The sequence below is a fragment of the Chiloscyllium plagiosum genome, unplaced genomic scaffold, assembly GCF_037043375.1.
Source record: "Chiloscyllium plagiosum isolate Xiang-an unplaced genomic scaffold, Cpla_swu_hap1 HiC_scaffold_39, whole genome shotgun sequence".
Lineage (NCBI taxonomy): Eukaryota > Metazoa > Chordata > Chondrichthyes > Orectolobiformes > Hemiscylliidae > Chiloscyllium > Chiloscyllium plagiosum.
In genome coordinates this window covers 26,056,664-26,078,243 of record NW_028270177.1, presented here as the reverse complement: position 1 = coordinate 26,078,243, position 21,580 = coordinate 26,056,664, and the positions used below count along the sequence as shown (strand labels likewise).

Below are 21,580 nucleotides of genomic sequence, written 5' to 3'. Positions count from 1 at the left end.
CAGAGGGATCTAGCTGAAGCTTTTTTCTTCATTCAAGAGGAACATTACTGTAGCAGTTATACAGCAAATGTAAATTATGCAAATGCCTGGTAAACTGAATTTAATCTATCCAGAATTCTTGCAAATATGTTAAAAAGTCACTGTCAAGGAAGCAATAAAATCTTTTGAACCAACAGGTATTGAAGCTCCCTTTGTTCTCATGAATGTTTAGGGTGAGAGGGGAAGATATAAAAGAGACCGAAGTGGCAACTTTTTCACGCAGAGAGTGGTACGTGTATGGAATGAGCTGCCAGAGGAAGCGGTGGAGGCTGGTACAATTGCAACATTTAAGAGGCATTTGGATGGGTAGATGAATAGGAAGGGTTTGGAGGGATATGGGTCAGGTGCTGGCAGGTGGGACTCGATTGGGTTGGGATATCTGGTCAGCTTGGACAGATTGGACCGAAGGGTCTGTTTCCATGCTGTATAGCTCTATGACTCTAAATAAATGATGGATGAGGGAGTTAGTAGAGAAGATAGTGACAGTGGGTAATTAGGAAATGAGCCAGAGGCTGGTATAAAACAGAATGACATGGCAGAGCTACACCACATTTCACACCCCACTACTCATTAAGCTACCAAGAAGCTTGATGAAGTTAAATTTTTTGGGGGGAGTTCAAATTTAGAACAATATAAAACCTCAAAAAAGGTAGACATTCCATATGAAAATGCATCGTTAATAAAATAACATTGATACAGAAGATTGTGGAGCGCATTTAAAATTCATGCAAAACTAGTCAGAATAAAAACAAAAGACAAAAAAAATCCAAATATCAAAACATACACATAAAAAAAGTTGACCACAAATGATTTATAGCACCTTAACACAGTTAATGTTTGTTATAATTCTGCATTTCTACACTCCTACAAGTACAAAGTCTCTGCTAAAAATCAGTATTTTGTTATTTTTGAAGATCAATAAATTTTAATGAAAATGTTGAACGTGATTGGATGTTTAGGCTTGTTGGAAACAAAGATGCAAATTTTGTTCAGTGACCATTTTTCCAATGAATGAATCGCTATAGGACAGAAGGTTCATCATTGTGGCCACAAATCAATGAGGCAGCAATTGCTTTGGTGAAAAATAGGTGGCCAAGGAGCAAACTATGCAAAAGACTTGCTCTTTGAACAATGGTACTTTAAAGGGAAAATGGCATACAAAAGCAAACAAAGTCTTCCAGTGAATACTTTCCTTCTTAAGCATCCAATTGCCAATACAATTACTACCTCATTAATTTGTGGCCTCAATAAACCCTTAGGCATTAAGCAAACTTTTAATCAACTTCCTTTACATTCACCCATCATTAGTTTGGCATAATAACTGAGAAATGTTATTTCAAGTTGCTTTCTGATTTTTTAGAATGATGTGCATTGACTAAATAGAAAATACCAGCGAGCTGGTCTGAAACCATCATTCATTCAAGTCATTTTACTGTGTTTTTTAAACAAATGGCCAATTGCACTGAAACTTCCATTCCCATCTCATTGTAGGGTGTTTGGAGCAGAGCTAATTAAAAATTTTTTGGGCAAAAGGAGGATTTAAGAAACTATATGCACAATTGTTGTTGGGCCGTTATACCAAAATGTAATAAATTACACTTCAGGACCACACCTTCATTACTTGTATGGCAAAACCTGTTTATAACCATGAAAACTACTTGACACTTAGATGCAAATAGTTTGTGTAGAGATATGAAAGGAGTAGTAAGCATGTTATCTGCAATACAACATGCCCTCTAATTTCAACACAAAATGAGTCACAAATCCTTTAAGCCTTTTTGACAGGTTCTTAATACAGATCTTGAAGGAATATCTAACTTCAGACCTCCCTTACAAGGACACTGGTCACTCATTCATACTTGCTGTGCAGCCTGGTTGGAGTTTTCTCCATGTTATAATTTTCACTGCACTGAATTTCAATTGCTTGAGTAAGCTTAATTTTATTTACAACAATTGTGCGTCACCTTACATCACTCTTTCCAATACATCAGTACTCATTCCAATGTAATAATCCTCTGTGAATGTTAAGTCACTTCCGTATGTTGATCTGGTATAATTAGGATCATAATGGATTCTATTTCTAAACAAGAAAGAAAGTAAATTGACCCCAACATCAAATACGCATCAATACTTTTGAAATCCCTGGGGTGGAACAGGAGATAATTACCATGTTTTTGCTACCAAAATAAAGATTTCCAAAGAATAAGAAAATACCCACCTGCATTCTATCACTTCACTAGGTTGGTTTTTGGAAGTCAGTTTAATTACCACCTATTTTAGCTGCTGCCCCATTTAGAATAATGAATTTTATATAAAACTTTTGAAAGCTTACTGGAAAATGCTAGTTGTAACATTTTAATAAATTTGACCGGAAAGCTGGTCATACCTAGCAAATTAATGGAGTTATGTAAAAGTAATAATGTTGGTATTTTACAAACCAATGCAAAACTCAAAATAAGGACTTTAAATGGACTTAAAATCTGTTAAATCAAAAATATTTTTAAAATCTATTTTAGTTAAACTTTTAAATTTTTAGAAAAACAGTGAGGTCCAAGCAATAATTCTGATGAGCAGTTTGAAGCTTGCACTCAGTGAATGCTGAGAAGCTCATGTCTAGTCAACAGTTAGCTTGTCTGAACAATGCAACATTTTATTATGCTAACTAAATTGGATTCAAACAAATTTATTGCATCCTCCTTTCACCTCCCCCCCCCAGAATTATATACTTCAGATATATTTTATGCAGCTTTAATAAAAATCTTATCACTATTTCTGATCACTGCCTTGTCCACTGCCTGAAGGACAGTTGACAAGGGTTCAATGCCGCTGTGAAAACTGTAGTGACACTTCATATTATTTGATTACATACTGTCAGGCCACAACAAGCACAACATAAAATGCAAGTAGCACATTTCAGTTGTCTTGTTACATTTGTACTCATCGTTTTTAAAGTCATCATAGATTCTGACTTAATTACAAGTTATCAAAATCAAAGTATGGAATCATATCATGTATTAATCACAATGTTTTCAGAACTTAAAAAGGTCACAGATCACATACATTTTCAATCTTATTTTGATCTACAAAGTCAGTGTCGCAGTCACAGTACCAGTTGTCCAAGTAATAATTAAACAAAGGACCCTATTATCAGATACAAATACATATATAGTGTAGTCCGAAATAAAATAGTCATAAATCTCAAAAGGAAAGTACATTTAATCCAACATACAACCCGAATGCATAGCTAAATAATGGCGCCTCTATCATTGTTTTTCCCTATATTAGCATTGTTTTTAAAGTTACAATACAAGACATTCACAAGGCTCACAGATTTTTGAAACATTTTAAATCAACACATTCAAGCCTGGGAAAAAAAAAAATCATATTTTACCTACACAAACATAATCAGAAGCAAAAGCCGAAACAGATCTGAAACCGCAGATCTTCCCAGTCATGCAGGTATGAAAAACAACTGTTCTATGATGGACTCTCAGGAACCAACTGTTTGTAGTCTATCACACAGGCTGACTAAGTCACTAACGCCTCTGGCCCAGTGGACACCTCACTCCTGTTTGAAAAGTGGTGGCAGCTGAAGGAAGAGATATTGATGGCTCACTAGTGGTTGAACAGCTGAGAAACCATTGCTGTCTTCTTCTATTACACCTACATCAGCAAAGTCACAGCTTGTAAAAGCCCACATGGTGAGGCCTTTCAGGCGAACTGCTCACTCAAAGTATGTGGCAACATTTTCCTCTGTTCTTTAAATTATCCACAATGAAAAGTTCTCAAATGAGAGTTTATCAGTGTCAGGTAAAGAAAAAAATCCAAACTCCAGCACTCAGTACTGTATCTAAAAATAAGACTTTCCAATGAAGTAAATGACAAAAGCAACAAGCTTTTGCAACAGTGGAATGATTTTAGTTATATGACATACACATGAGTATATGATGTTGTAACTGATGGGCTTTAAGCCATAGCGTCAAGAAACACAGGTGTGGGGTAACTTCTTGGATTAAAGAAAACGCAGTCAAAATAATGGTGTTTATTCACCACCTAATATATTTCCAAGGTCTCATGATTTACTACTGTATCTAAATGATACTCCCCATGTCCACATAAGGGGAAAGGTTTTTTGAAAAACAAAACATTACAGCAAGACAGTCATATTTCTAGTTTTAATTATGTACAAAAAACATTTAAATGAATTAAGTTTGATCAATATACTGAATTAATAGTTTTATGTCACAATAGGTCTAATTGAAAACTACTGAGTGGATTAACAGGATTATCAAATGCACTACTCTGCTGCTGGATCTTTTTAAGATTAACAATGAAAATTCCTAAAGCTCCTTGAGCTGTTCAAGGGTGTGTATGACATCAGTGGTTTATCGAGTAGAAAGATAATCAATGAGCATTATTAAAGCCTCGTCAGCAAGATCTTAAATAAAAGCACGAATTAGATTGCTCTCTGTGACAGCAGGAATCATGACCTACCCTATAATAATTAGGTTGATGACCGGCCATCGAAAGGATGAATCTGATCAATCTCACACGCTAGGGACTTACACATCCAAACTAAAACTCCAGGGAAAAAAAAACTAAATACTTCACATTTCTGACTTGCAGATTAGTATGTTACAAAAATAAGACAACACAAAAGAGAAAAAAAACCTATCACAAAAAACTCAAAAAAAGGCAAAGAGCAAGAACCTATTTACTGTGAATAACTGCAAACAAAGGCAAAACCAAATCAATTCTTGCATTCCATGAGTGAATATTTGTGCACTAATGATAGTTAAAATGTACATACATTAAAAAGAATGTTATGATTTTGCTATAGAAGTTAGAAGGAGGAAATCATCTCCCACAGCTCCAGTATGCAATTCTATTTTTTTGAACCACAGATTGTGGGGGTGGCATGGAAGGGAGGGAAGATGGAGGAAGGAATAAACAAACCTGAGCAAATGGAAATCCAGAGAGTGAAATGTATTAGCCAGGGCTCTACCCAGGAGTTCAGTAAATGACATTCACTACAAGTGCATTATCAAAAAGCATGCTGTGCAGATCCACCCTTACAAAACCTGCTCATTTGGAGGTCTTTCATGAGAAATGCTGTTATTTGCCACTGTGAGGACTCCCACCAACACAGCTGCAACATTCCCCAGTTGAGCAGGTGGGAATCCATCTACCAATACAAATGGACACCAGGAGGTTTTGAAGCCCACCCAGCTTTTCAGAGAAATGCTTCCACCACCTCCCCCAGAACTTAACAGGATGGTGATATTTTTGGCACAAACCCAGGCTGATGAGGAGAGCTATTTATTGGACCAGGAATCACCTACAAAAAGAATTTTTTCTTTTTTTTTTAAAAAAGTGATCAACCAAAAAAGGTTTACTTTGTCATTTTGCTTTCTAAAAAAAAAATTGCCCCTTCTGGTCAATCCAGTCCAATCCTCTTCCTTATCCTTGTAACCTATGATTCATAGTTAATGCTCAACCTTAAAAACTGCAAAATCCACAAGTCCCTCCACAAAGTTTGCAATCTCATTGTCTAATTAATATTTGAGCTGCTTTCCCATCTTCAGTCAACCAAACAAAAGGGAGATTTTATTTTCTCTCTGGTCACAGAGTAGCTCAAAGTATTGTCAAATGCAGTCTCCAAAGTTAGTTGTCAATTAAAGCTTTGCAGCCTAATCCTCTCAGACACAGCACTTTGGAATCTATAATAACAAATAGCATGATCACAGGTTTGCCAAACAGACTTAGAATCAGGTGGTTCAGTAATGAATAATAAAAACAGGACTTGCATTTTAAAATAAAGAACAAAGTCAAATTGTATTGCCGATTTAAAAACAGCTTTAACTGGAAACAATCAAATAATCCAGAATCAAAACTACTTTCAAAGTTAGGAAGATTTAACCAGTAAAAAAAAACAACACTGGAGAGTTAAATTCCATTGGTGCCTAAACTGAGGGGTGGCCTTATAGAGGTTCACAAAATTAGGAGAGGCATGGATAGGATAAATAGACAAAGTCTTTTCCCTGGGGTCAGGGAGTCCAGAGCTAGAGGGCATAGGTTTAGGGCGAGAGGGGAAAGATATAAAACAGACCCAAAGGGCAACTTTTTCACATTGAGGGTGATACGTGTATGGAATGAGCTGCCAGAGGATGTGGTGGAGGCTGGTACAATTGCAACATTTAAGAGGCATTTGGATGGGTATATGAATAGGAAGGATTTGGAGGGATACGGGCTGGGTGCTGGCAGGTGGGACTGGATTGGGTTGGGATATCTGGTCGGCATGGACGAGTTGGACCGAAGGGTCTGTTTCCATGCTGTACATCTCTATGACTCTATGATAATACCTAAAGATAAAAAGATAATTTCAATGCCAGAGAGCTATTGAAAGATAAGCAAAATGAAAATAAATACAATAACTTGCATTGATACACACTGCCTTTGATTGGGTCAAAATGAGCACAGAAAAATAAATATTTGATGCCTTTAAAACAAAGCAAAGCATTGAAGTTAGTATTAATGCACTTAGTTATTCTATGTTTTGCAACATATATGTTAAACAGTCCACTTGATGCAGAGTTTAAAATCCATAAAATAAGTGAGAGATTTAACAGCAATCTATTGAGAATTTAGGTTATGCATTAGGTAGCGGCACTGCTTTAAAAAAAAATAGGTTTTACAATAAAAATTCTAAATTTGTGAATAATCCAAGCTTGGTGTGGTTTTCTGCATCAGTTTAAAAGTTCAAGCCAAGCAGCAGTACAATTAAGTTATCAACTTCCAAATAAAGCAATTTGAAATATTGGAAGAGCTTACATAAAAATATGACATTCCAGATTCTCAGACACTAGCCATTGTCGAAAGGTTTAGGAAAGGAGCAATACTGCCAAATGAAATCTAAAATTTACATTCCGCAGTGAAGCTCACACAGCTCATTAGTCTTAATTCAATTCAGGAGTATTAAAAAAAATTCCAAACTGCAGTTTGCAGCTGTGTACTCTTCAAATATGATCAGTTCATATATTTTATAAATACAGTACTTTGCAGTAATATAGGACATTGCACAAGGGACTTTCAGTTGTGCAGCTGTGCTAGGTCAATTCTGAAACTCATCTTCGTAAAAGATCTAGTGCCATAAAAGGTAAGGAAATAAATCTAGTGCCATGGTGGCAGGAAAATAAATGGACTATGTTCTGAAGTAAGCCTATTTGCTGCATGCAGAGTAACTGTTTTAAAGTGGTCACCCATCATACTTTTGAACAGAATAAACTAGCCACTTTTTTTAAAGTCTTCAGTACATTCTGCATATATGCAATCACATTGTCAGACTTGAGACTTTTAATGGATTTTCAACAATTCAACAATACAACACAGCCCGTACCCAATCCCAAAATCCTGTGGGTTTTGGACTTGTCTGAAGTGGTAGCCTTGAATTATTAGAATTAAAACTTTTGATTCTTCTGCTTTGGTTGGCATCACACTCTAACGCTCATATTCCTTCAAGATGTTTGAATGATGCGAAATAGCAGTGTGATTATGACCAGTATTTTTTGGGTTGTTTTTTGAGACACATATTGGCCGGGATAACTCCCCCCCCATCCCACTGTTGTTTGAAATAATGCTATATGGAATCTTTTACATCAGTCCATATGGGACCCATGTTTAACATCTAATCTGAAAAATGCAACTTCCACAGAGCAGAGCTTCCTTAATGCAATCATGTGTCAGTTTTGAATTTTTTTAGTACCCAAATCCAAAGACTTGAATTCAAAATGCCTGTGTGTGTGCACCCATGTATGTCTCTGTGTGTGTGCACGTATGTGGTGTAAGAGGGTATTAGCAACTGAACCAGCTAATACAGAGATTGAGATGTGGCCTTAGCCAAATAAATAACCTTAACTATTTGCCTACACTAATCTATTTAACAAAATAAAAGGCAGCTAAAGTACACTATTCAGCTGCAACACACGAGGGGAGGGGGATTCCAAAACTGTCACAACCTCAAAAGATCAGACAGTCAAGCTAAATGGAAATAATGTGGTCATTTCTGAAAACTGGCCATACACTTTTAAAGAGATGCAAGGCAGCTCAAGCATAAGGTGGAAATTATGAGAACTCTCAAGTTGGAAATGCTGGTGAATATGTGTAGCGTAATTGAATGGTGTTTGGAGTGGAGGTGTCGGGGGGAGAAAAGAGATGGAGAACTGATACTGATCAATGTTGATAGGTTTTAATATGTTGTACTGCTCAATATGCTCAAGAATGTCAGCAGGTCTGGCAACATCTGTGGAGAGAAATCAGAGTTGACGTTTCAGGTGCAGTTTTGAAAAAGGGTCACTGGACCCAAAACATTAACTTTGATTTTTCTCCACAGATGCTACCAGACCTGCTGAGATTTTTCAGCTATTTCTTTTCGTTACAGACTTCCAGCACCTGCAGATTTTTTGTTTAAGTTTTTGTCTTTTTGTAAATGAACTGATCACCTAATGTTGTGTGCATAGTCCTGTCACAGATGCTGTTCACTACAATATGTTATAGATGACTTGTGTTACAAAACAGCAACATATTTTTCCAATCATAAACGTGACCTGGGTGCTGATGAATTACACATTTACCTGTGATAATTACAACAATTAACACAGCCGAGTGAAAGTTCACAGAATTCAGGCACTTGTGTTTTACCAACTGACAGAAGATGCATCAGTGATATCCTGCATGATTTTTGCACTCATGCCATCACTGAACAGATCATTACAAAGTCTTTCCACAACATATCTTGGAGATGCCAGTGTTGGACTGGGGTGGAAAAAGTTAAAAATCTCAACACCAGCTTATAGTCCAACCCATTTATTTGGAAGTACTAGCTTTCAGAGCACTGCTCCTGCATCTCCTCAACCACCTGATGAAGGATCGGCGCTCTGAAAGCTAGCCCTTCCAAATAAACCTGTTGGACTATAACCTGGTGTTGTGTGATTAACTTTTTCCACAACATAATTCTTCAAAAAGTACTTAGAAATTGTCATTAAGCCCCTAACCAAACACATAGCTCCCAATGTGATAATCACACCCAGGTAACTGAGACAATAAATGTGTTCATTTGAAATGTGAGCCAGAGCATGGAAATTATTCTAATGTTAACCTTAATGTGAAAAATTGGTGAAAAAGCACACAATTCTTTTTTGTTTCTGTTACAAGTAACAGAAGTACTCAAAAATCCCTGTTATGTGAAGGTACTGTACATACATTCTGAAACTATCCTACAATGAACTGCAGAGGCAAATGGTATTATAAGCAAAACTTTGAAGATTTGGAATAACCCAGAAAAGAGGTAACACAAGGCTCCCCAGACAGGAGACAGGACCCCATTAAATACCATGCTATGAATATAAATTGTGCCCATGTCACTTTTGAACAAAACATGGTTAAAAACCCTGCAAACTAAGCTGTGATTCAGTTGAAGACTAAAATGGACTAATGATTGTTATCTGCACTAGTGGATGGCAGTGTAAGAAAATATGAAAAATGCTAAGCAGAGGACACAGCAGATTCAAATAAGCTTAGCTGACCCTGCTCCATGGCATACAGGAAAGCTGCATCAATGACAATAATTGATCAGATGGACCAATGGACCAGAGAATGGCAGATGGAGTTTAATTCAGATTAATGTATGACGTTGCATTATAGTAAGGCAAACCAAAGCAAGACTTCTACAGTTAGCAGGAGAGCACTGGGGAATGTTGCCAAACAAAGACCGAGAGATGCAGGTGCATAGCTCCTTGAAAGTGGAGTCGCAGGTAGACAGGGTAGTGAAGGTAGTGTTTGGCCCACTGATCATAACATTGAGGATAGGGAGGTGATGTTGCAGCATTACAGGACATTGGTGAGGCCACTTTTGGAATACTGTGTACAATTCTGTTTACCTTTCCATAGGAAGGATGTTGATAAACTTGAGCGTGCAGAAAGGAATTATAAAGGATGCAGCTAGAGTTGGAAAGTTTGAAATATAGGGAGGGGCTGAAATGCCTGGGTCTGTTTTCCCTGGAGCACAGGCTCAGGGGTGACCTAATAGAAGTTTATAAAATCATGGGGGGGCATGGATAGGGTGAATAGCCCTGGCCTTTTCCCGGTGGTGGTGATGATTGGGGGAAAGAGTCCAAAACAAAAGGGCATACAGCATGAGGGAGCAAAAGGTTTAAAAAGGACTGATGGGTAGCTTTTTCATGCAGCAGGTGGTCAGTAAACTGTATATGGAATGAGCGGTCAAAAGGAACTGGCAGAGGCAGAGACAATCACAACGTTTAAAAAGGAATCTGGATGGGTATATGAAACTGGAAGAGTTTAGATGGTTATGGGCAAAATGCTGGCAAATGGAATTACATTTGATTGAGATATCTGATCGGTGCACATGAGTTGGACTGAAGGGTCTGTTTCTATGCTGTATTACTCTGACTCTACTGCTCTAACTGACTTTAAAATTGATGCCTAATTTGAATGATGTGATAATTAAAGCAGTAGGTTCTACACAGACGGATTCCAAAGTGGAAATATAAAGAACAGCCAGCAGTGGCTTGCATTTATCATGAAGCAAAAAGGATTTGGACATGGTCAAATATATGTTTTCTGAATAACATCCACATCCTACAATAATATTTTTATAAAACCTTTAAAAATAATGCAATATCACAAGACACTTCACAGAAGCATTACAAAACAAAAACTGAGCAACAAGGATTTCATCAGACAACCAAAAACTTGGTCAAAGGAATAGATAAAATGTGGAAAGTTAGATTGAGATGTTCAGACATGAATTTCAAAACTAATGTCCAAGGCATTGAAATGATGGAGTGATTAAAAAAAAGTCAGGAACACACAGATCTCAGACTGTTATTAGGAGATGGATGGAGTCAGTACCTAGGATTTGGAATTGGAATGGGAACTTTAAATAATGAGGTCTTCAAACAAAAAAGGTCAGCATTGTTGACCGCAAGATTTTCCAAACGGTTCAATTAGACTTTGAAATTTCAAATAAAATTTTGAAAATAATACAGATATATCCAGTTCAAATGGAGGAAACTTCTGCTCATCTAGTATTGAATGTCTGATGAGCAGTCTGGTAACTTAGCATCAGTGGAGACATTGAGAAGCTGTAATGGGTCACCATGTGGTCATTTACCCTATGCTTTAGGATGTTCCCAAGGGAGCCCATGGTGATGAGAAACTAAAAAGTGACAATGAAAAAAAAGAGACCCCTGAGAACACCAGAGTTTATGTTCCACAGTGATTCTGTGGTTATGATTAAACTGAAAAGAATGGAACCAGATGAGAAAATGTCTCATTCAGCTGGATGACTGTGAAGAAAGGTTGAAGGAGGATTTTAGTTGGCTCTCTCAAACGATCCAGAGAGGCAATCTTTAACACAGTCAAATAGAATGCCATTTGTAACTTCAATAAGAGTCATTTTGAAACTGTGACAGGGAGAAAACCCGACTGATAAGATTCAGTACAGAGTTCTGGGAAAGATGGCCAGCAACATGGTCAAAAGACTTGGGAGGGGAAGAGAGATTGGTGATTGAGTATTGGTTTGCAAGATCACTGAAGTTGATTCATGTTTTTGGAGAAGGGATCCTGGCTACACTTCCGATTTGCAAGTTGAAGTTCAACGCCTAAAGCTATACAAATCCTGAGTGTAAAAATAATTCCTATTTTCACCACAGGTGGCGTGATGGAAGATTATCTGGCACAGCTGGGCTAGAAAGAACCTAACCATGCTGTGCATTATGAAGGGAAGCCGAGGCCTTCAACAGCTTTCCCAACAAGATGTAAACCATATGAAAACACAGGGGAGGCCAGAAAAAGGGACAGCATTAAAGACTGAAATAGAACTATGATCTGTGGAGTGCAACATCATAAATGAAAAGTTATTTGGCTCTGATCTTGCTAAATGAAATCAAAATGAATTTCACATTAAAAAACGTTCCACTGCATTCCCCTCACCCCCTCCCAGTATTGAAGGCAGGTTTAGGTAATTACTAATGAAGTGTCTAAATAGTAGCTCACAATCCTAAAAGTAGACAAGACAGTCTGATTTACAGTACAATACTGTACTGAATTCTGTATTCCCAAATAGTGCATGTTACATTACTTTCAAAAAAGACACATCATTGCTTTTAAAAAAAAACAGACTATGTTACACATTGAGACAACACAAGTTTATGAATTTTTTTTCAAGCATAAGTAGAGCTTTGCAGATATCACAGAATGTCATTTATGGTTTTATCATAAGCCAAGTGAATAAGCACAATCCAAAATAAAATAAAGCTGAAATGGCAAGTTCCAATCAGAACCCAATGTTCCAACACTATTTCATTATGATCGCAAAATTAAAAAAAAAGACAAAGGCTCGAAAATACACAGATGCATTCAGCAAAGGGACCAATTTTAAACTGCGTAAGTGAATAAAGTTTTGAGAGAATAAATTCTCACCCAACATGTCAGTTGAGGATGTTGTTTTTATTTTTAAGTCAAACTGTCCTCTTCTCAGCTGACACAAGAACATGGTCTGTCAGCCAGATCTTCAAAATCTTGCTTTCCTTCTTAAAAGGATTTCTCCCCACCCCCACAATGATGGAAACCCATGTGGTAAAATTTAATAGACACAATGGCAGCAGTAACAGGAAGAACTAACTGTGGACTGAAGTTTGAAATTCAGCACTAAAATACAACATATCAAAAAATTAAAGACAGACTTTTCAGGATTAGTGATTAAAAGATATTCTGAAGGTTTAACAAAAATTTTAACTGATTTCAAAAACAATGTAAATGAATTGAAACTCAATAGAATTTGTGCCTTATAACTCTGTAACCCATTCTCAACTACCTGTTATCCTCAATGCAAATTCAAGACAATTTCTGTCATTAAAGATGCAGCCACAATATTTCCTCAACAATCCCAGTGTTATCCATTGAAATTGACAAAGCTTAAGAAAAATTTTTCACCACACTAGCAGCTTAAACAAAAATCTATCCAAGGTTAGTCCCATACTTTGCTTTGAATGGAGGATGATTGTCAAAGACTAAGAATTTGCATTTACACAGGTAGAAAATCACAAAGCATTCTACAATCAATGAATTATACAGTCAACATGGTCAGCCAATTTTAAAGAGTAAGATCCCATAAACAGAAACTTAAATAATACATGCTTTGGTCAGGTTAGCAAAGGAGAAATATTGGTCAACACACCCAGAAAAGCCTCTCCTCTTCAAGCAGATTGATTGAACAGGCAGGCAGGGCTTGAATCAATTTCTAACCCAATAGACACACTGCACTGACATGTCAATTTGGGTTGTTTCCTCAAGTCTTGAATAAGGATCAAGTCCACAATATTCAAAACAGTACAGGAAGAAAGGCAGGGATCTAAGTTTCTGTGCCAAAATAATCCAATAAACATACTGATTTAGGTTGGAGTATAGAGATAATGAAATGTCACATGCTCCATTTAAAAAAAACGGAAGCATCAGAACTTATTGGATGAAAAGAGGTTAATGGAAATCACATTGTTGTGCTTAATTCATTATATCTCATGTTCAGGCAGCAAATTAGCAATTGTTATCTTAAGTAGCAAGTGTGTCAAATTAATTAATGCTGCATCACTGTCTCAACCAATGGTGGTCAGCCAAAGTAACTGCTTTGAGCCACTAAACAAATTAAAATCAACACTCACTGCTGAGAAAGCATTCTTTGCAATGGTTCAATTTTTGTAAGATTGCTTCATTGGCCAGTTACTCTCTCAATTAGCAGCAGTCTCATCACAGAATCAGAAAATTGTGGTCTCAAGTCAGAGTCATTCAGCATGGAAACAGACCCTCTCCCCCCCCCCTTCACTGTTTTGATCACACAGCATTGCCCTTCGATGTGAAGGGCACTGCTTGTCACTGGCCACCCGGGTGTTTTCCTATCTTCCTGGTGGTGGAAATTGAATAAAAGATTCTGCACTTTGTGTCTTTCACTTTCACTGTGTCTCACACCGTTTCACTGCGTGCTGGGGAAAAAATAAGCACTACTGCACTTAGGTGGTAGTGTGGGGGTTAAATTTTTAAAAAAACAAAAAAAAGAAGAAAAAAAAAGAAAAAAATGGAAACAGACCCTTCAGTCCAACTCATCTATGTTAACCAGACATCCCAATCTGTCCTAGTCCCATTTGACAGCATTCGGACCATACCCCTCTAAACCTTTCCTAATCATGCTTTTTAAGTGCTGTAATTTTTCTGCCTTTCTCTGGCAGCTCATTCTGTTCATCCACCATCCTCTATGAAAAAGTTACTCCTCAGGCACAATGTCAAAAGTCGAAAGAACCTGTACTGTTCAGCCTCTCCCTATAACTCAAACCCTCCAGTCCTGAAAACATTCTTGTAAATCTTTGCTGCAGCCTCTAATGTTTATTGACATCTTTCCTGTAGAAGAACAACCAGAATTGTACATAGTATTCTAAAAGCAGTTTCATCAATGTCCAACTGCAACATGGCATACGCAATGTTATGACTGACAAACGAAAGCATGCTAAATGTCTTTTTCACCACCCTGTATACCTGTGACTCCAATTTCAAGGAACGTGCGCGTGCATCCCTCGGTTCCTTTGTTCAATGCCACTCCCCAAGGCCCTACCATTAATTGCTCAAGTCCTGCCCTGGTTTGCCTTTCCAAATGCAACATCCCACATTTATCAGAATTAAACTCCATCTGTCACTCTTTGGCCCAACTAATCAAAATTCCATTGTACTTGAAAATAATTTTCTTCACTGTCCACTACACCACCTATTTTGGTGCCTACTGCAGAGACATGAGCATGTAATTTAGGCTGCCACTACAAAATAGTTCCAAGAGCTGCTGCACTCTTGGATGTGCCAGAATTCAGATGAGAGGTTAAATCATGGCCATGTCCAATGTTGGTGCAACAGATACCATAATGTTATTTTAAAGATAAACAGGGGAGTTATAGAAGTATCCTGGCCAAAATGTATCCAATCGACATTAAAACAGGTTATCTATTCATTGTGCTCTACACAAAAGGAATACTGCATGTCCAACATTATAACAGTGATTACATTTTGATAGTACTTCATTTACTTGCATTGTCTGGAGACACTTTGGATGTATCAAGGTGACGAGAGGGACTAAAGATGTTTCTTCTTTCTAACTAGACTGATTCTTTATCACAGAATTATTCAAGTGCAGAAGGAGGCCATTCAGCCCATCATACCTGCACCAGCTCTTCAAACATGCACAATTTTTATACCTCAATAGTTAGTCAATCTTCTATTCAGGGGCCAAACATTCTATTTCTGTTCCTATTTCACATAATCATCTTCAAACCACACTTCATATAGGGTGGATTAGGAAGCTTTTCACTTCTGCTCTCATGAGTAATCATGTGGTATAAATACACAAATAGAAAACCATTACACCTTCACCCAAAATCTAAACTTGCACACGTTTTAAACAGCTATCCGAGTATAATCGGAAATGGGAAACCTAAACAAAGTGTTAGGGCCAATTGTAACACCTCACTGCACCCAGGCTGTGATTAAATAAAAAGTGAAGTCTGGTGATCCACTCTGAAAATATCTTGACTACACTACTCACTTCCACACTATTTAATTTTTAAACACTGTGCATCAGGATAGTTTAAAAAAGTACATTTTATTCTGAAGTAACTGTCCATCTGAAGAGCAGCAAATTAAAACAAATTGACACAGCATGCATGGGAAGACAAATGCAGAAGATGAGCATGTCCATCAATAAAAGAGAGAGCACGCACGCGCGAGATTGAGAAGAACTACAATTGGAGGTGGAGTGAAGTGCCTTGTACTCTTGATGACTTTGCATTAAAACAGCCACTGTGATACAAGCCCTCAAAAGGGCTTCTAATCGGTATCCCACATTTAAAAACATAAATTAAAGGTTTTTCTTTTTCTGTTTAATGGTGTTTGTAGAGAAGGGCAGCTCTTGCATATTCTTTACTGTTCGACCAGAAGATAATTCATAGTGCAAAGATTATTTCAGACCTAGCAGACTAGACCTTACTAGTTCCAATTTCCAAATCATAGATTACCAATCAATTTAATTTGGCTGGTTAAATATGCTGCAGAGACATCATCTTGTCCCTCAGGAATATAAATGCAAGTTTTCCATTGTGTACCAACAAAGTGTTGCAGCATTTCTTTAGAATACTCTTGCTAGTTTGCAGTATGCATTACAGTAATCATGCAAGAGGTGTTGTATTGGGTCCACACAAGCAGATTTTTTTTTAAAAAGGCACCTAAAGCACAATAAACATTATTTATTCTTTCACTTTTGAGTTCTGTTTTTGGAGGGCATCTTAAATTATAATTAACACTAGTTGATTACAGACTGTGACTAGTAACTGACTAACTGAGTGATTATGAATTTAAGAATGCTACACAGGAATTAAATGCTGTTTTGGTGAAATATTGGAGCATATTGGATTGAATTGTAATTTCTAAACTATCCAAATATTGCTATGGGTAAAGGAAATGAGCTCAGCTATAATCCCATATTGCTCAATAATTTTTTTCATCTGTATTATTTGAGTGTTGTACAGACAATTAGAACACATTTGTTCTGAAAGTCAGTACTGCAAAGAAACAGGCTCTTGATATCACACATTTTCTTAACATTATTGATGGAAAAATGAACTCTTATTCCTTAGAATGATATTGCAATTTATATGCATTTAAAACTAAGACAAGAAAAACAGGAAAATCCTAATTTCACTGCCTGCTGTAACCTCTATCTTTGGGTTAATATTTGGTAGCTGGTCCTAATTGCTGCTTCCCTTTTCTATTTCCTCCATTCCATTTCAGCTGCAGTTTAGGATTTTTTTTTTAAAAAGCATTGCTTTGTGTCTTTGCTCCTCCATTTTCATCTTAATCCTTGACCTTACTGTCCATTTGTCTCAACAATATCTTGTCACAATAACAGGTATACAAAGCCTTAGCTTGAAATGTGCCTTGCCAGACAAGTGTGCACTCAGATGCAAAGGCTTTCTTACTGAAGTTTATTGCTTTAGCGTCTCATCAAATATCATAGAAATCTCAAAAGATCTAATCTACCAGCCTTGCAGTTCGATAAACCCACTGAACATGCTAGCTGCAAGCTTCAGACTACATATATATGGAACCCCAAATGACACTGACATATTGCTTAAGATATAATACAAAGTAGGAGTACAAAATAGCTACTTCAATTGGTTAACAAAAGAGTTATCACTGATTGCTAGCTGCCACCTGTGCACAAAAATTAAGACCATCAAAACAAAAAAAACTCCCATTTAAAGTACAACATACAAAAATCTTCATATTCAGTGCTTAAACATATGAAAATCCTATGAACAACAAAGCGTGTTCCTAAGCTGAGCACAAAGTATTCCAGCTGCACTTATTCTACAAGAATCATTACTGCAGATGAGAAAACATAGACCAAAGTAGTATTTACAAAGCACAGCTAAAAGTCAGTATCATTCAGCTGTAGATAAGAACCTCGAATTGTGACAGGAATTAACAACTACAAACTTCACCACAATCTATGATTCAAACACACCAGATGCAGGTGCAAAAAGTTAAATCCACAGCCAAGCTGTACAGTAAAAAACCATATGCCCTGTTACAAACATATGAACTTGCAAGCCAACACTGGTTGCATTATTATTTTGTATTTCCAGTATGTACGTTACAGGAGGATCTGCATATCAGTGGTTTGCAAAGTATAAATGCTGATTTACAGTGTGTTACACATCCTTTACATTGATTCTATGCTACCAGAGTATGGTTACTCTACTTAAAATAATTGAATCTTTTTTACAGATGGTCCAAGCATCACATCAATAAAATTGTGCAACCTTCCAACAGTAGAGTTAATTATATTTATAACACAACTTAATTTCTTAAGTACTTTTAATTAGCAAAAAGCATTTTGCAATTGTCTCCCCACCACCAACCCCATCCCCGGTGCATACATGTGTCAAACATTCACAACTGACTACAGTTTGGAGTAAATAACTATTTGCATTTGTATTGCAACTGTCACATCCCGAAAGAGCTCACAAGACAAACACCACACAAAAAAAATAATAAATCAGGAATGTCAGGTAAATGTTTATACAGAATTATACATATACTTTTTTTTAATTTTGCTTTTGTGTGCAAGATTCTAGTCCATAAATGAAAATATTACCCAGTTGGTTCCTTAATATATTCTTCAAACAAAATTATTTGCTTTGCTGCAATAGTTGCCAGTTCTGACACTAAAGTTGCATGAAACCTAGATAATATTCAGTCATGACCGATAGGCTCTATTCTACAATTAGCTTTCAGTGAATGGTAAATTTTCTGCAACTGTTTCCAAAGTATCACAAAAAAAATTTCTTGGACATTTAATCCCTCAATTTAACCAGCTACTTTTAAATCAAGGGATGCTCGTATTTAGGATTCATGGTGAGGGAGCTGTTAGATCGTAATTATGTGTTGAAGGACAAGTTACACATGTATATTATTGTAGCAAGGTAGTATTGATCAAACACTTAACTTTACACAATCTTTCCATTGATCTGCACAAGGTTCGAACTCACTATTTGCTTCTTGCATCCAAATATAACATTCTGCTTCATAATAAATTGAACAGAGAAATTAATCTGATTGTAGCTAATACCATGTAAGCCATTATTTCTCATGTTTTCAGGAATACTTAATGAACTCAAAAGAAATTTGTCTGCATTTTGCAATCTGAAGTGTATCACAGGAATTGCAGTTTTGTATGCTGTACCTTCATACAGCTTAGTACAAAATAATGAGTACAATTGCACAATCAAAATATTGTATTTGATCCTTTTACATAATGCAATTTATTATAGGTCAGAATTTGTACATTAAAAACTGACAAGAGTAGCATCTAGCCAAATAAACATGAAAATATTATAGAAAGACAGCTATAACCTATTTCATTGCAAAACTTTTGCAGCATAATACCACATTTATCCAATCTCATAAAACAAACCACAAATAGAAAATAAAAGTTGAAATCATTGACTGTTAAAAGGTCATCATACTAACTTTTGATCACTAAGTTCACAATATTGCGTTACACAACAGACAATGAAATAAACAGGCAATGTATCAAGTAACACATTTGGACAAGTAATGCCATGACACCATCCATCAAGAATCGAAAACAGTCTTTTAACTGCCCATTTTTCAAAGTGCAGTTAAAAAGTTACTTTCGAATCAGGAAACCCACTTATTTAAACAACAATGAAGTCCACGCAAGGAATATTTTTGAAATATTGTTTACATCTAATCTTATGCCAAATAAATGCTACTTGGAATTTATAATGTATTCTATATTTCAAATATACCGAAAGGAATTAAACTGTGCTGAACATACCAGCGGAAACATGCTTGACAAAACAAACGAAATGTCTTCACATTCAGAACTGTTATAAGCAGTTTGAAATTAACTACCCTACTCACTGATGACTAAGCTGAGCTGTCAAACTATTAGGTTAATCTAGGACTTCCATCCTACTGTCAATCGCACGCTAAACAATATATTTCTGCATTTTCAATATTAACACTATTAATACATTCAGCTAGACCCCTCGACCCCGCGCACGCAGCTGAATATTTTGGAAACTAGATGAATACTTCCAAACAGGGCATTTTTCATGGCTCCCTTCAGTGTACATATGACAGCCATTAATCGACTCAGGACGAAGTTATTCTGCTAATTCACTGATCCATCCGTAGACTAAGGATGTGAAAGAACACATTTTCTGGGTCCAAAATTACACAACACTTGAAATAGTTCACAAAATAAAACAAGCATGCACGTTTTTAGAAAAAAAACAGACATCATTCTCAAAATAAACATGTTTAGCCAGTCAATAAAAAAAAGTTGACTGAACTTACCACAGAAAAAAACTCACTAAATCCTGCCTCTGTGACTGTGGGCCTAACAATCCAGCTTCAAACTTTTCTTAAAAATAAAAAAAACGTGTACGTTCGCCGCACACTTCCAACTATACGCTTTCCCCTGCCCTTAATCAGAAAAATCCTTCAAGAAGGGATGAAGGTTGGGGAGGAGGAGTGGGGGTAGAATAAGAACAAACATGCCAGAATATTTCCGGGTTAATTTAAGCGATCAAGGCACTCACCCCCACTGTAACATCCCCCTCAAGAAATAAAAGCCAAGATGAAGAGGTTTGGGGAGGGAACGGGAAACAGCCACGACTCAAATATAGTTTTTTTAACCCCCCCTTATTTAAAAAAAAAACAAACATATAAAATAAAAGTGAAGTGAAAGGTTGCAAAGGATTATTCACGCTGCTATTATATCCAGTCTGCCCCCTGAAAGCTCTGGTGCTGCTGCTGCTGTTTCTGTCATTTGCTGTGAGGCTGGAAAAGCGAATAATCCACTTCAAACAAACTCAGATTTCCCTGCCAAGCAGATACATTCGGGTGGCTAAGGGAAGCAGAAATGTTGCTATTTTTACTCACCACTCAGAGGATACTGTATCAGCCGCGAAATGAATAATTGTATCAAAAAGACACAATGTTGCTATTTTTAGTCTCCCACAGACAGACCTGCCCCTTCGCTCACAGCAGCAATCCTCCTTTATCCTTCCGCCCACCCAGGACATGGGGGGGGGGTGGTGAATCAAACACACACATCCCCCCCAACCAAAAATACAAGATCCACCCCTCCAGCCATCCACATTACCAACCCCCCCTCCTCCCCCCCAAGGTTGTTGACAGCTGAACCCCACTACATACACGCTGCCCCCACTCTAATAACAACAACAACAACACCAAAAGTGAGGCCTACTTTTCTGCCAGAGCCGCAGCACTGCGCGGAGTAGCACACAGCAGGCTAATGGTCTGACGTCAAACGCCCCCCTCCTTAAGGAGATTTCACAGCCGCCACCTCCTTTAAAGGAGGGTATTACTCCTTCAAATACGCACTTTTATGTTGACTACGCCTCTGTTGCATTGAAGCAGTTTGGAGGAAAGGACTGAAGGTCTCGGCACCCCGAGATGGTGGTGTTTTTGACCCTCTGGGCTCCGAGAATGTTTCCAGTTTGGGTCTAAATTCTCCCTACCTGCTATTGACGTCATGGCAGGGAGTGTGTGGGCGGACCCTCTCTGGACAGACCCTCTCTCTGATTGGCCGCGCCCCCATGACTGACGGGCGCCTAACCAATAGTAAGCCGGTCGGCTGGCAGGGTGGGGCCAATGGGCGAAGAGGAAGTGCAGTGTTTGGTTGAGCTGGGCGTTGGGCGTGATGAGGTTTGGTTGAGGGAACATCGCAGGATCTGGTTCTTCAGGAAGAGGGTGGGGTGTGGGAAGCATGGGCTTTACTCATTCATTTGTGTCTGTTGCTGGAAATATCTGGAGTGTAACTATGTACTTTGTCCGGAGTGTCTGAGGAGAGCTTCAGTTGTACACACAAACGCAG

At 37.4% G+C, this 21,580-nt stretch overlaps 1 protein-coding gene across 14 annotated transcripts in view; it reads right to left on the bottom strand.

The window, feature by feature from the left end:
- The window catches only part of mef2aa (myocyte enhancer factor 2aa), a 223,771-nt gene extending 203,005 nt beyond the window's left edge, over window positions 1-20,766 (bottom strand). For 4 of the 14 annotated variants that reach the window (XM_087981264.1, XM_087981272.1, XM_087981276.1 and 1 more), the window contains exon 1: window positions 20,035-20,539. The gene's annotated coding sequence lies outside the window, so the exon portion shown is untranslated. Of the gene's footprint in view, window positions 1-3,430; window positions 3,584-20,034; window positions 20,543-20,622 lie in introns of those variants that run through there. The other 10 variants (XM_087981274.1, XM_087981275.1, XM_087981265.1 and 7 more) reach the window with 9 other exon arrangements.
- Window positions 20,767-21,580: the final 814 nt, after the last annotated feature.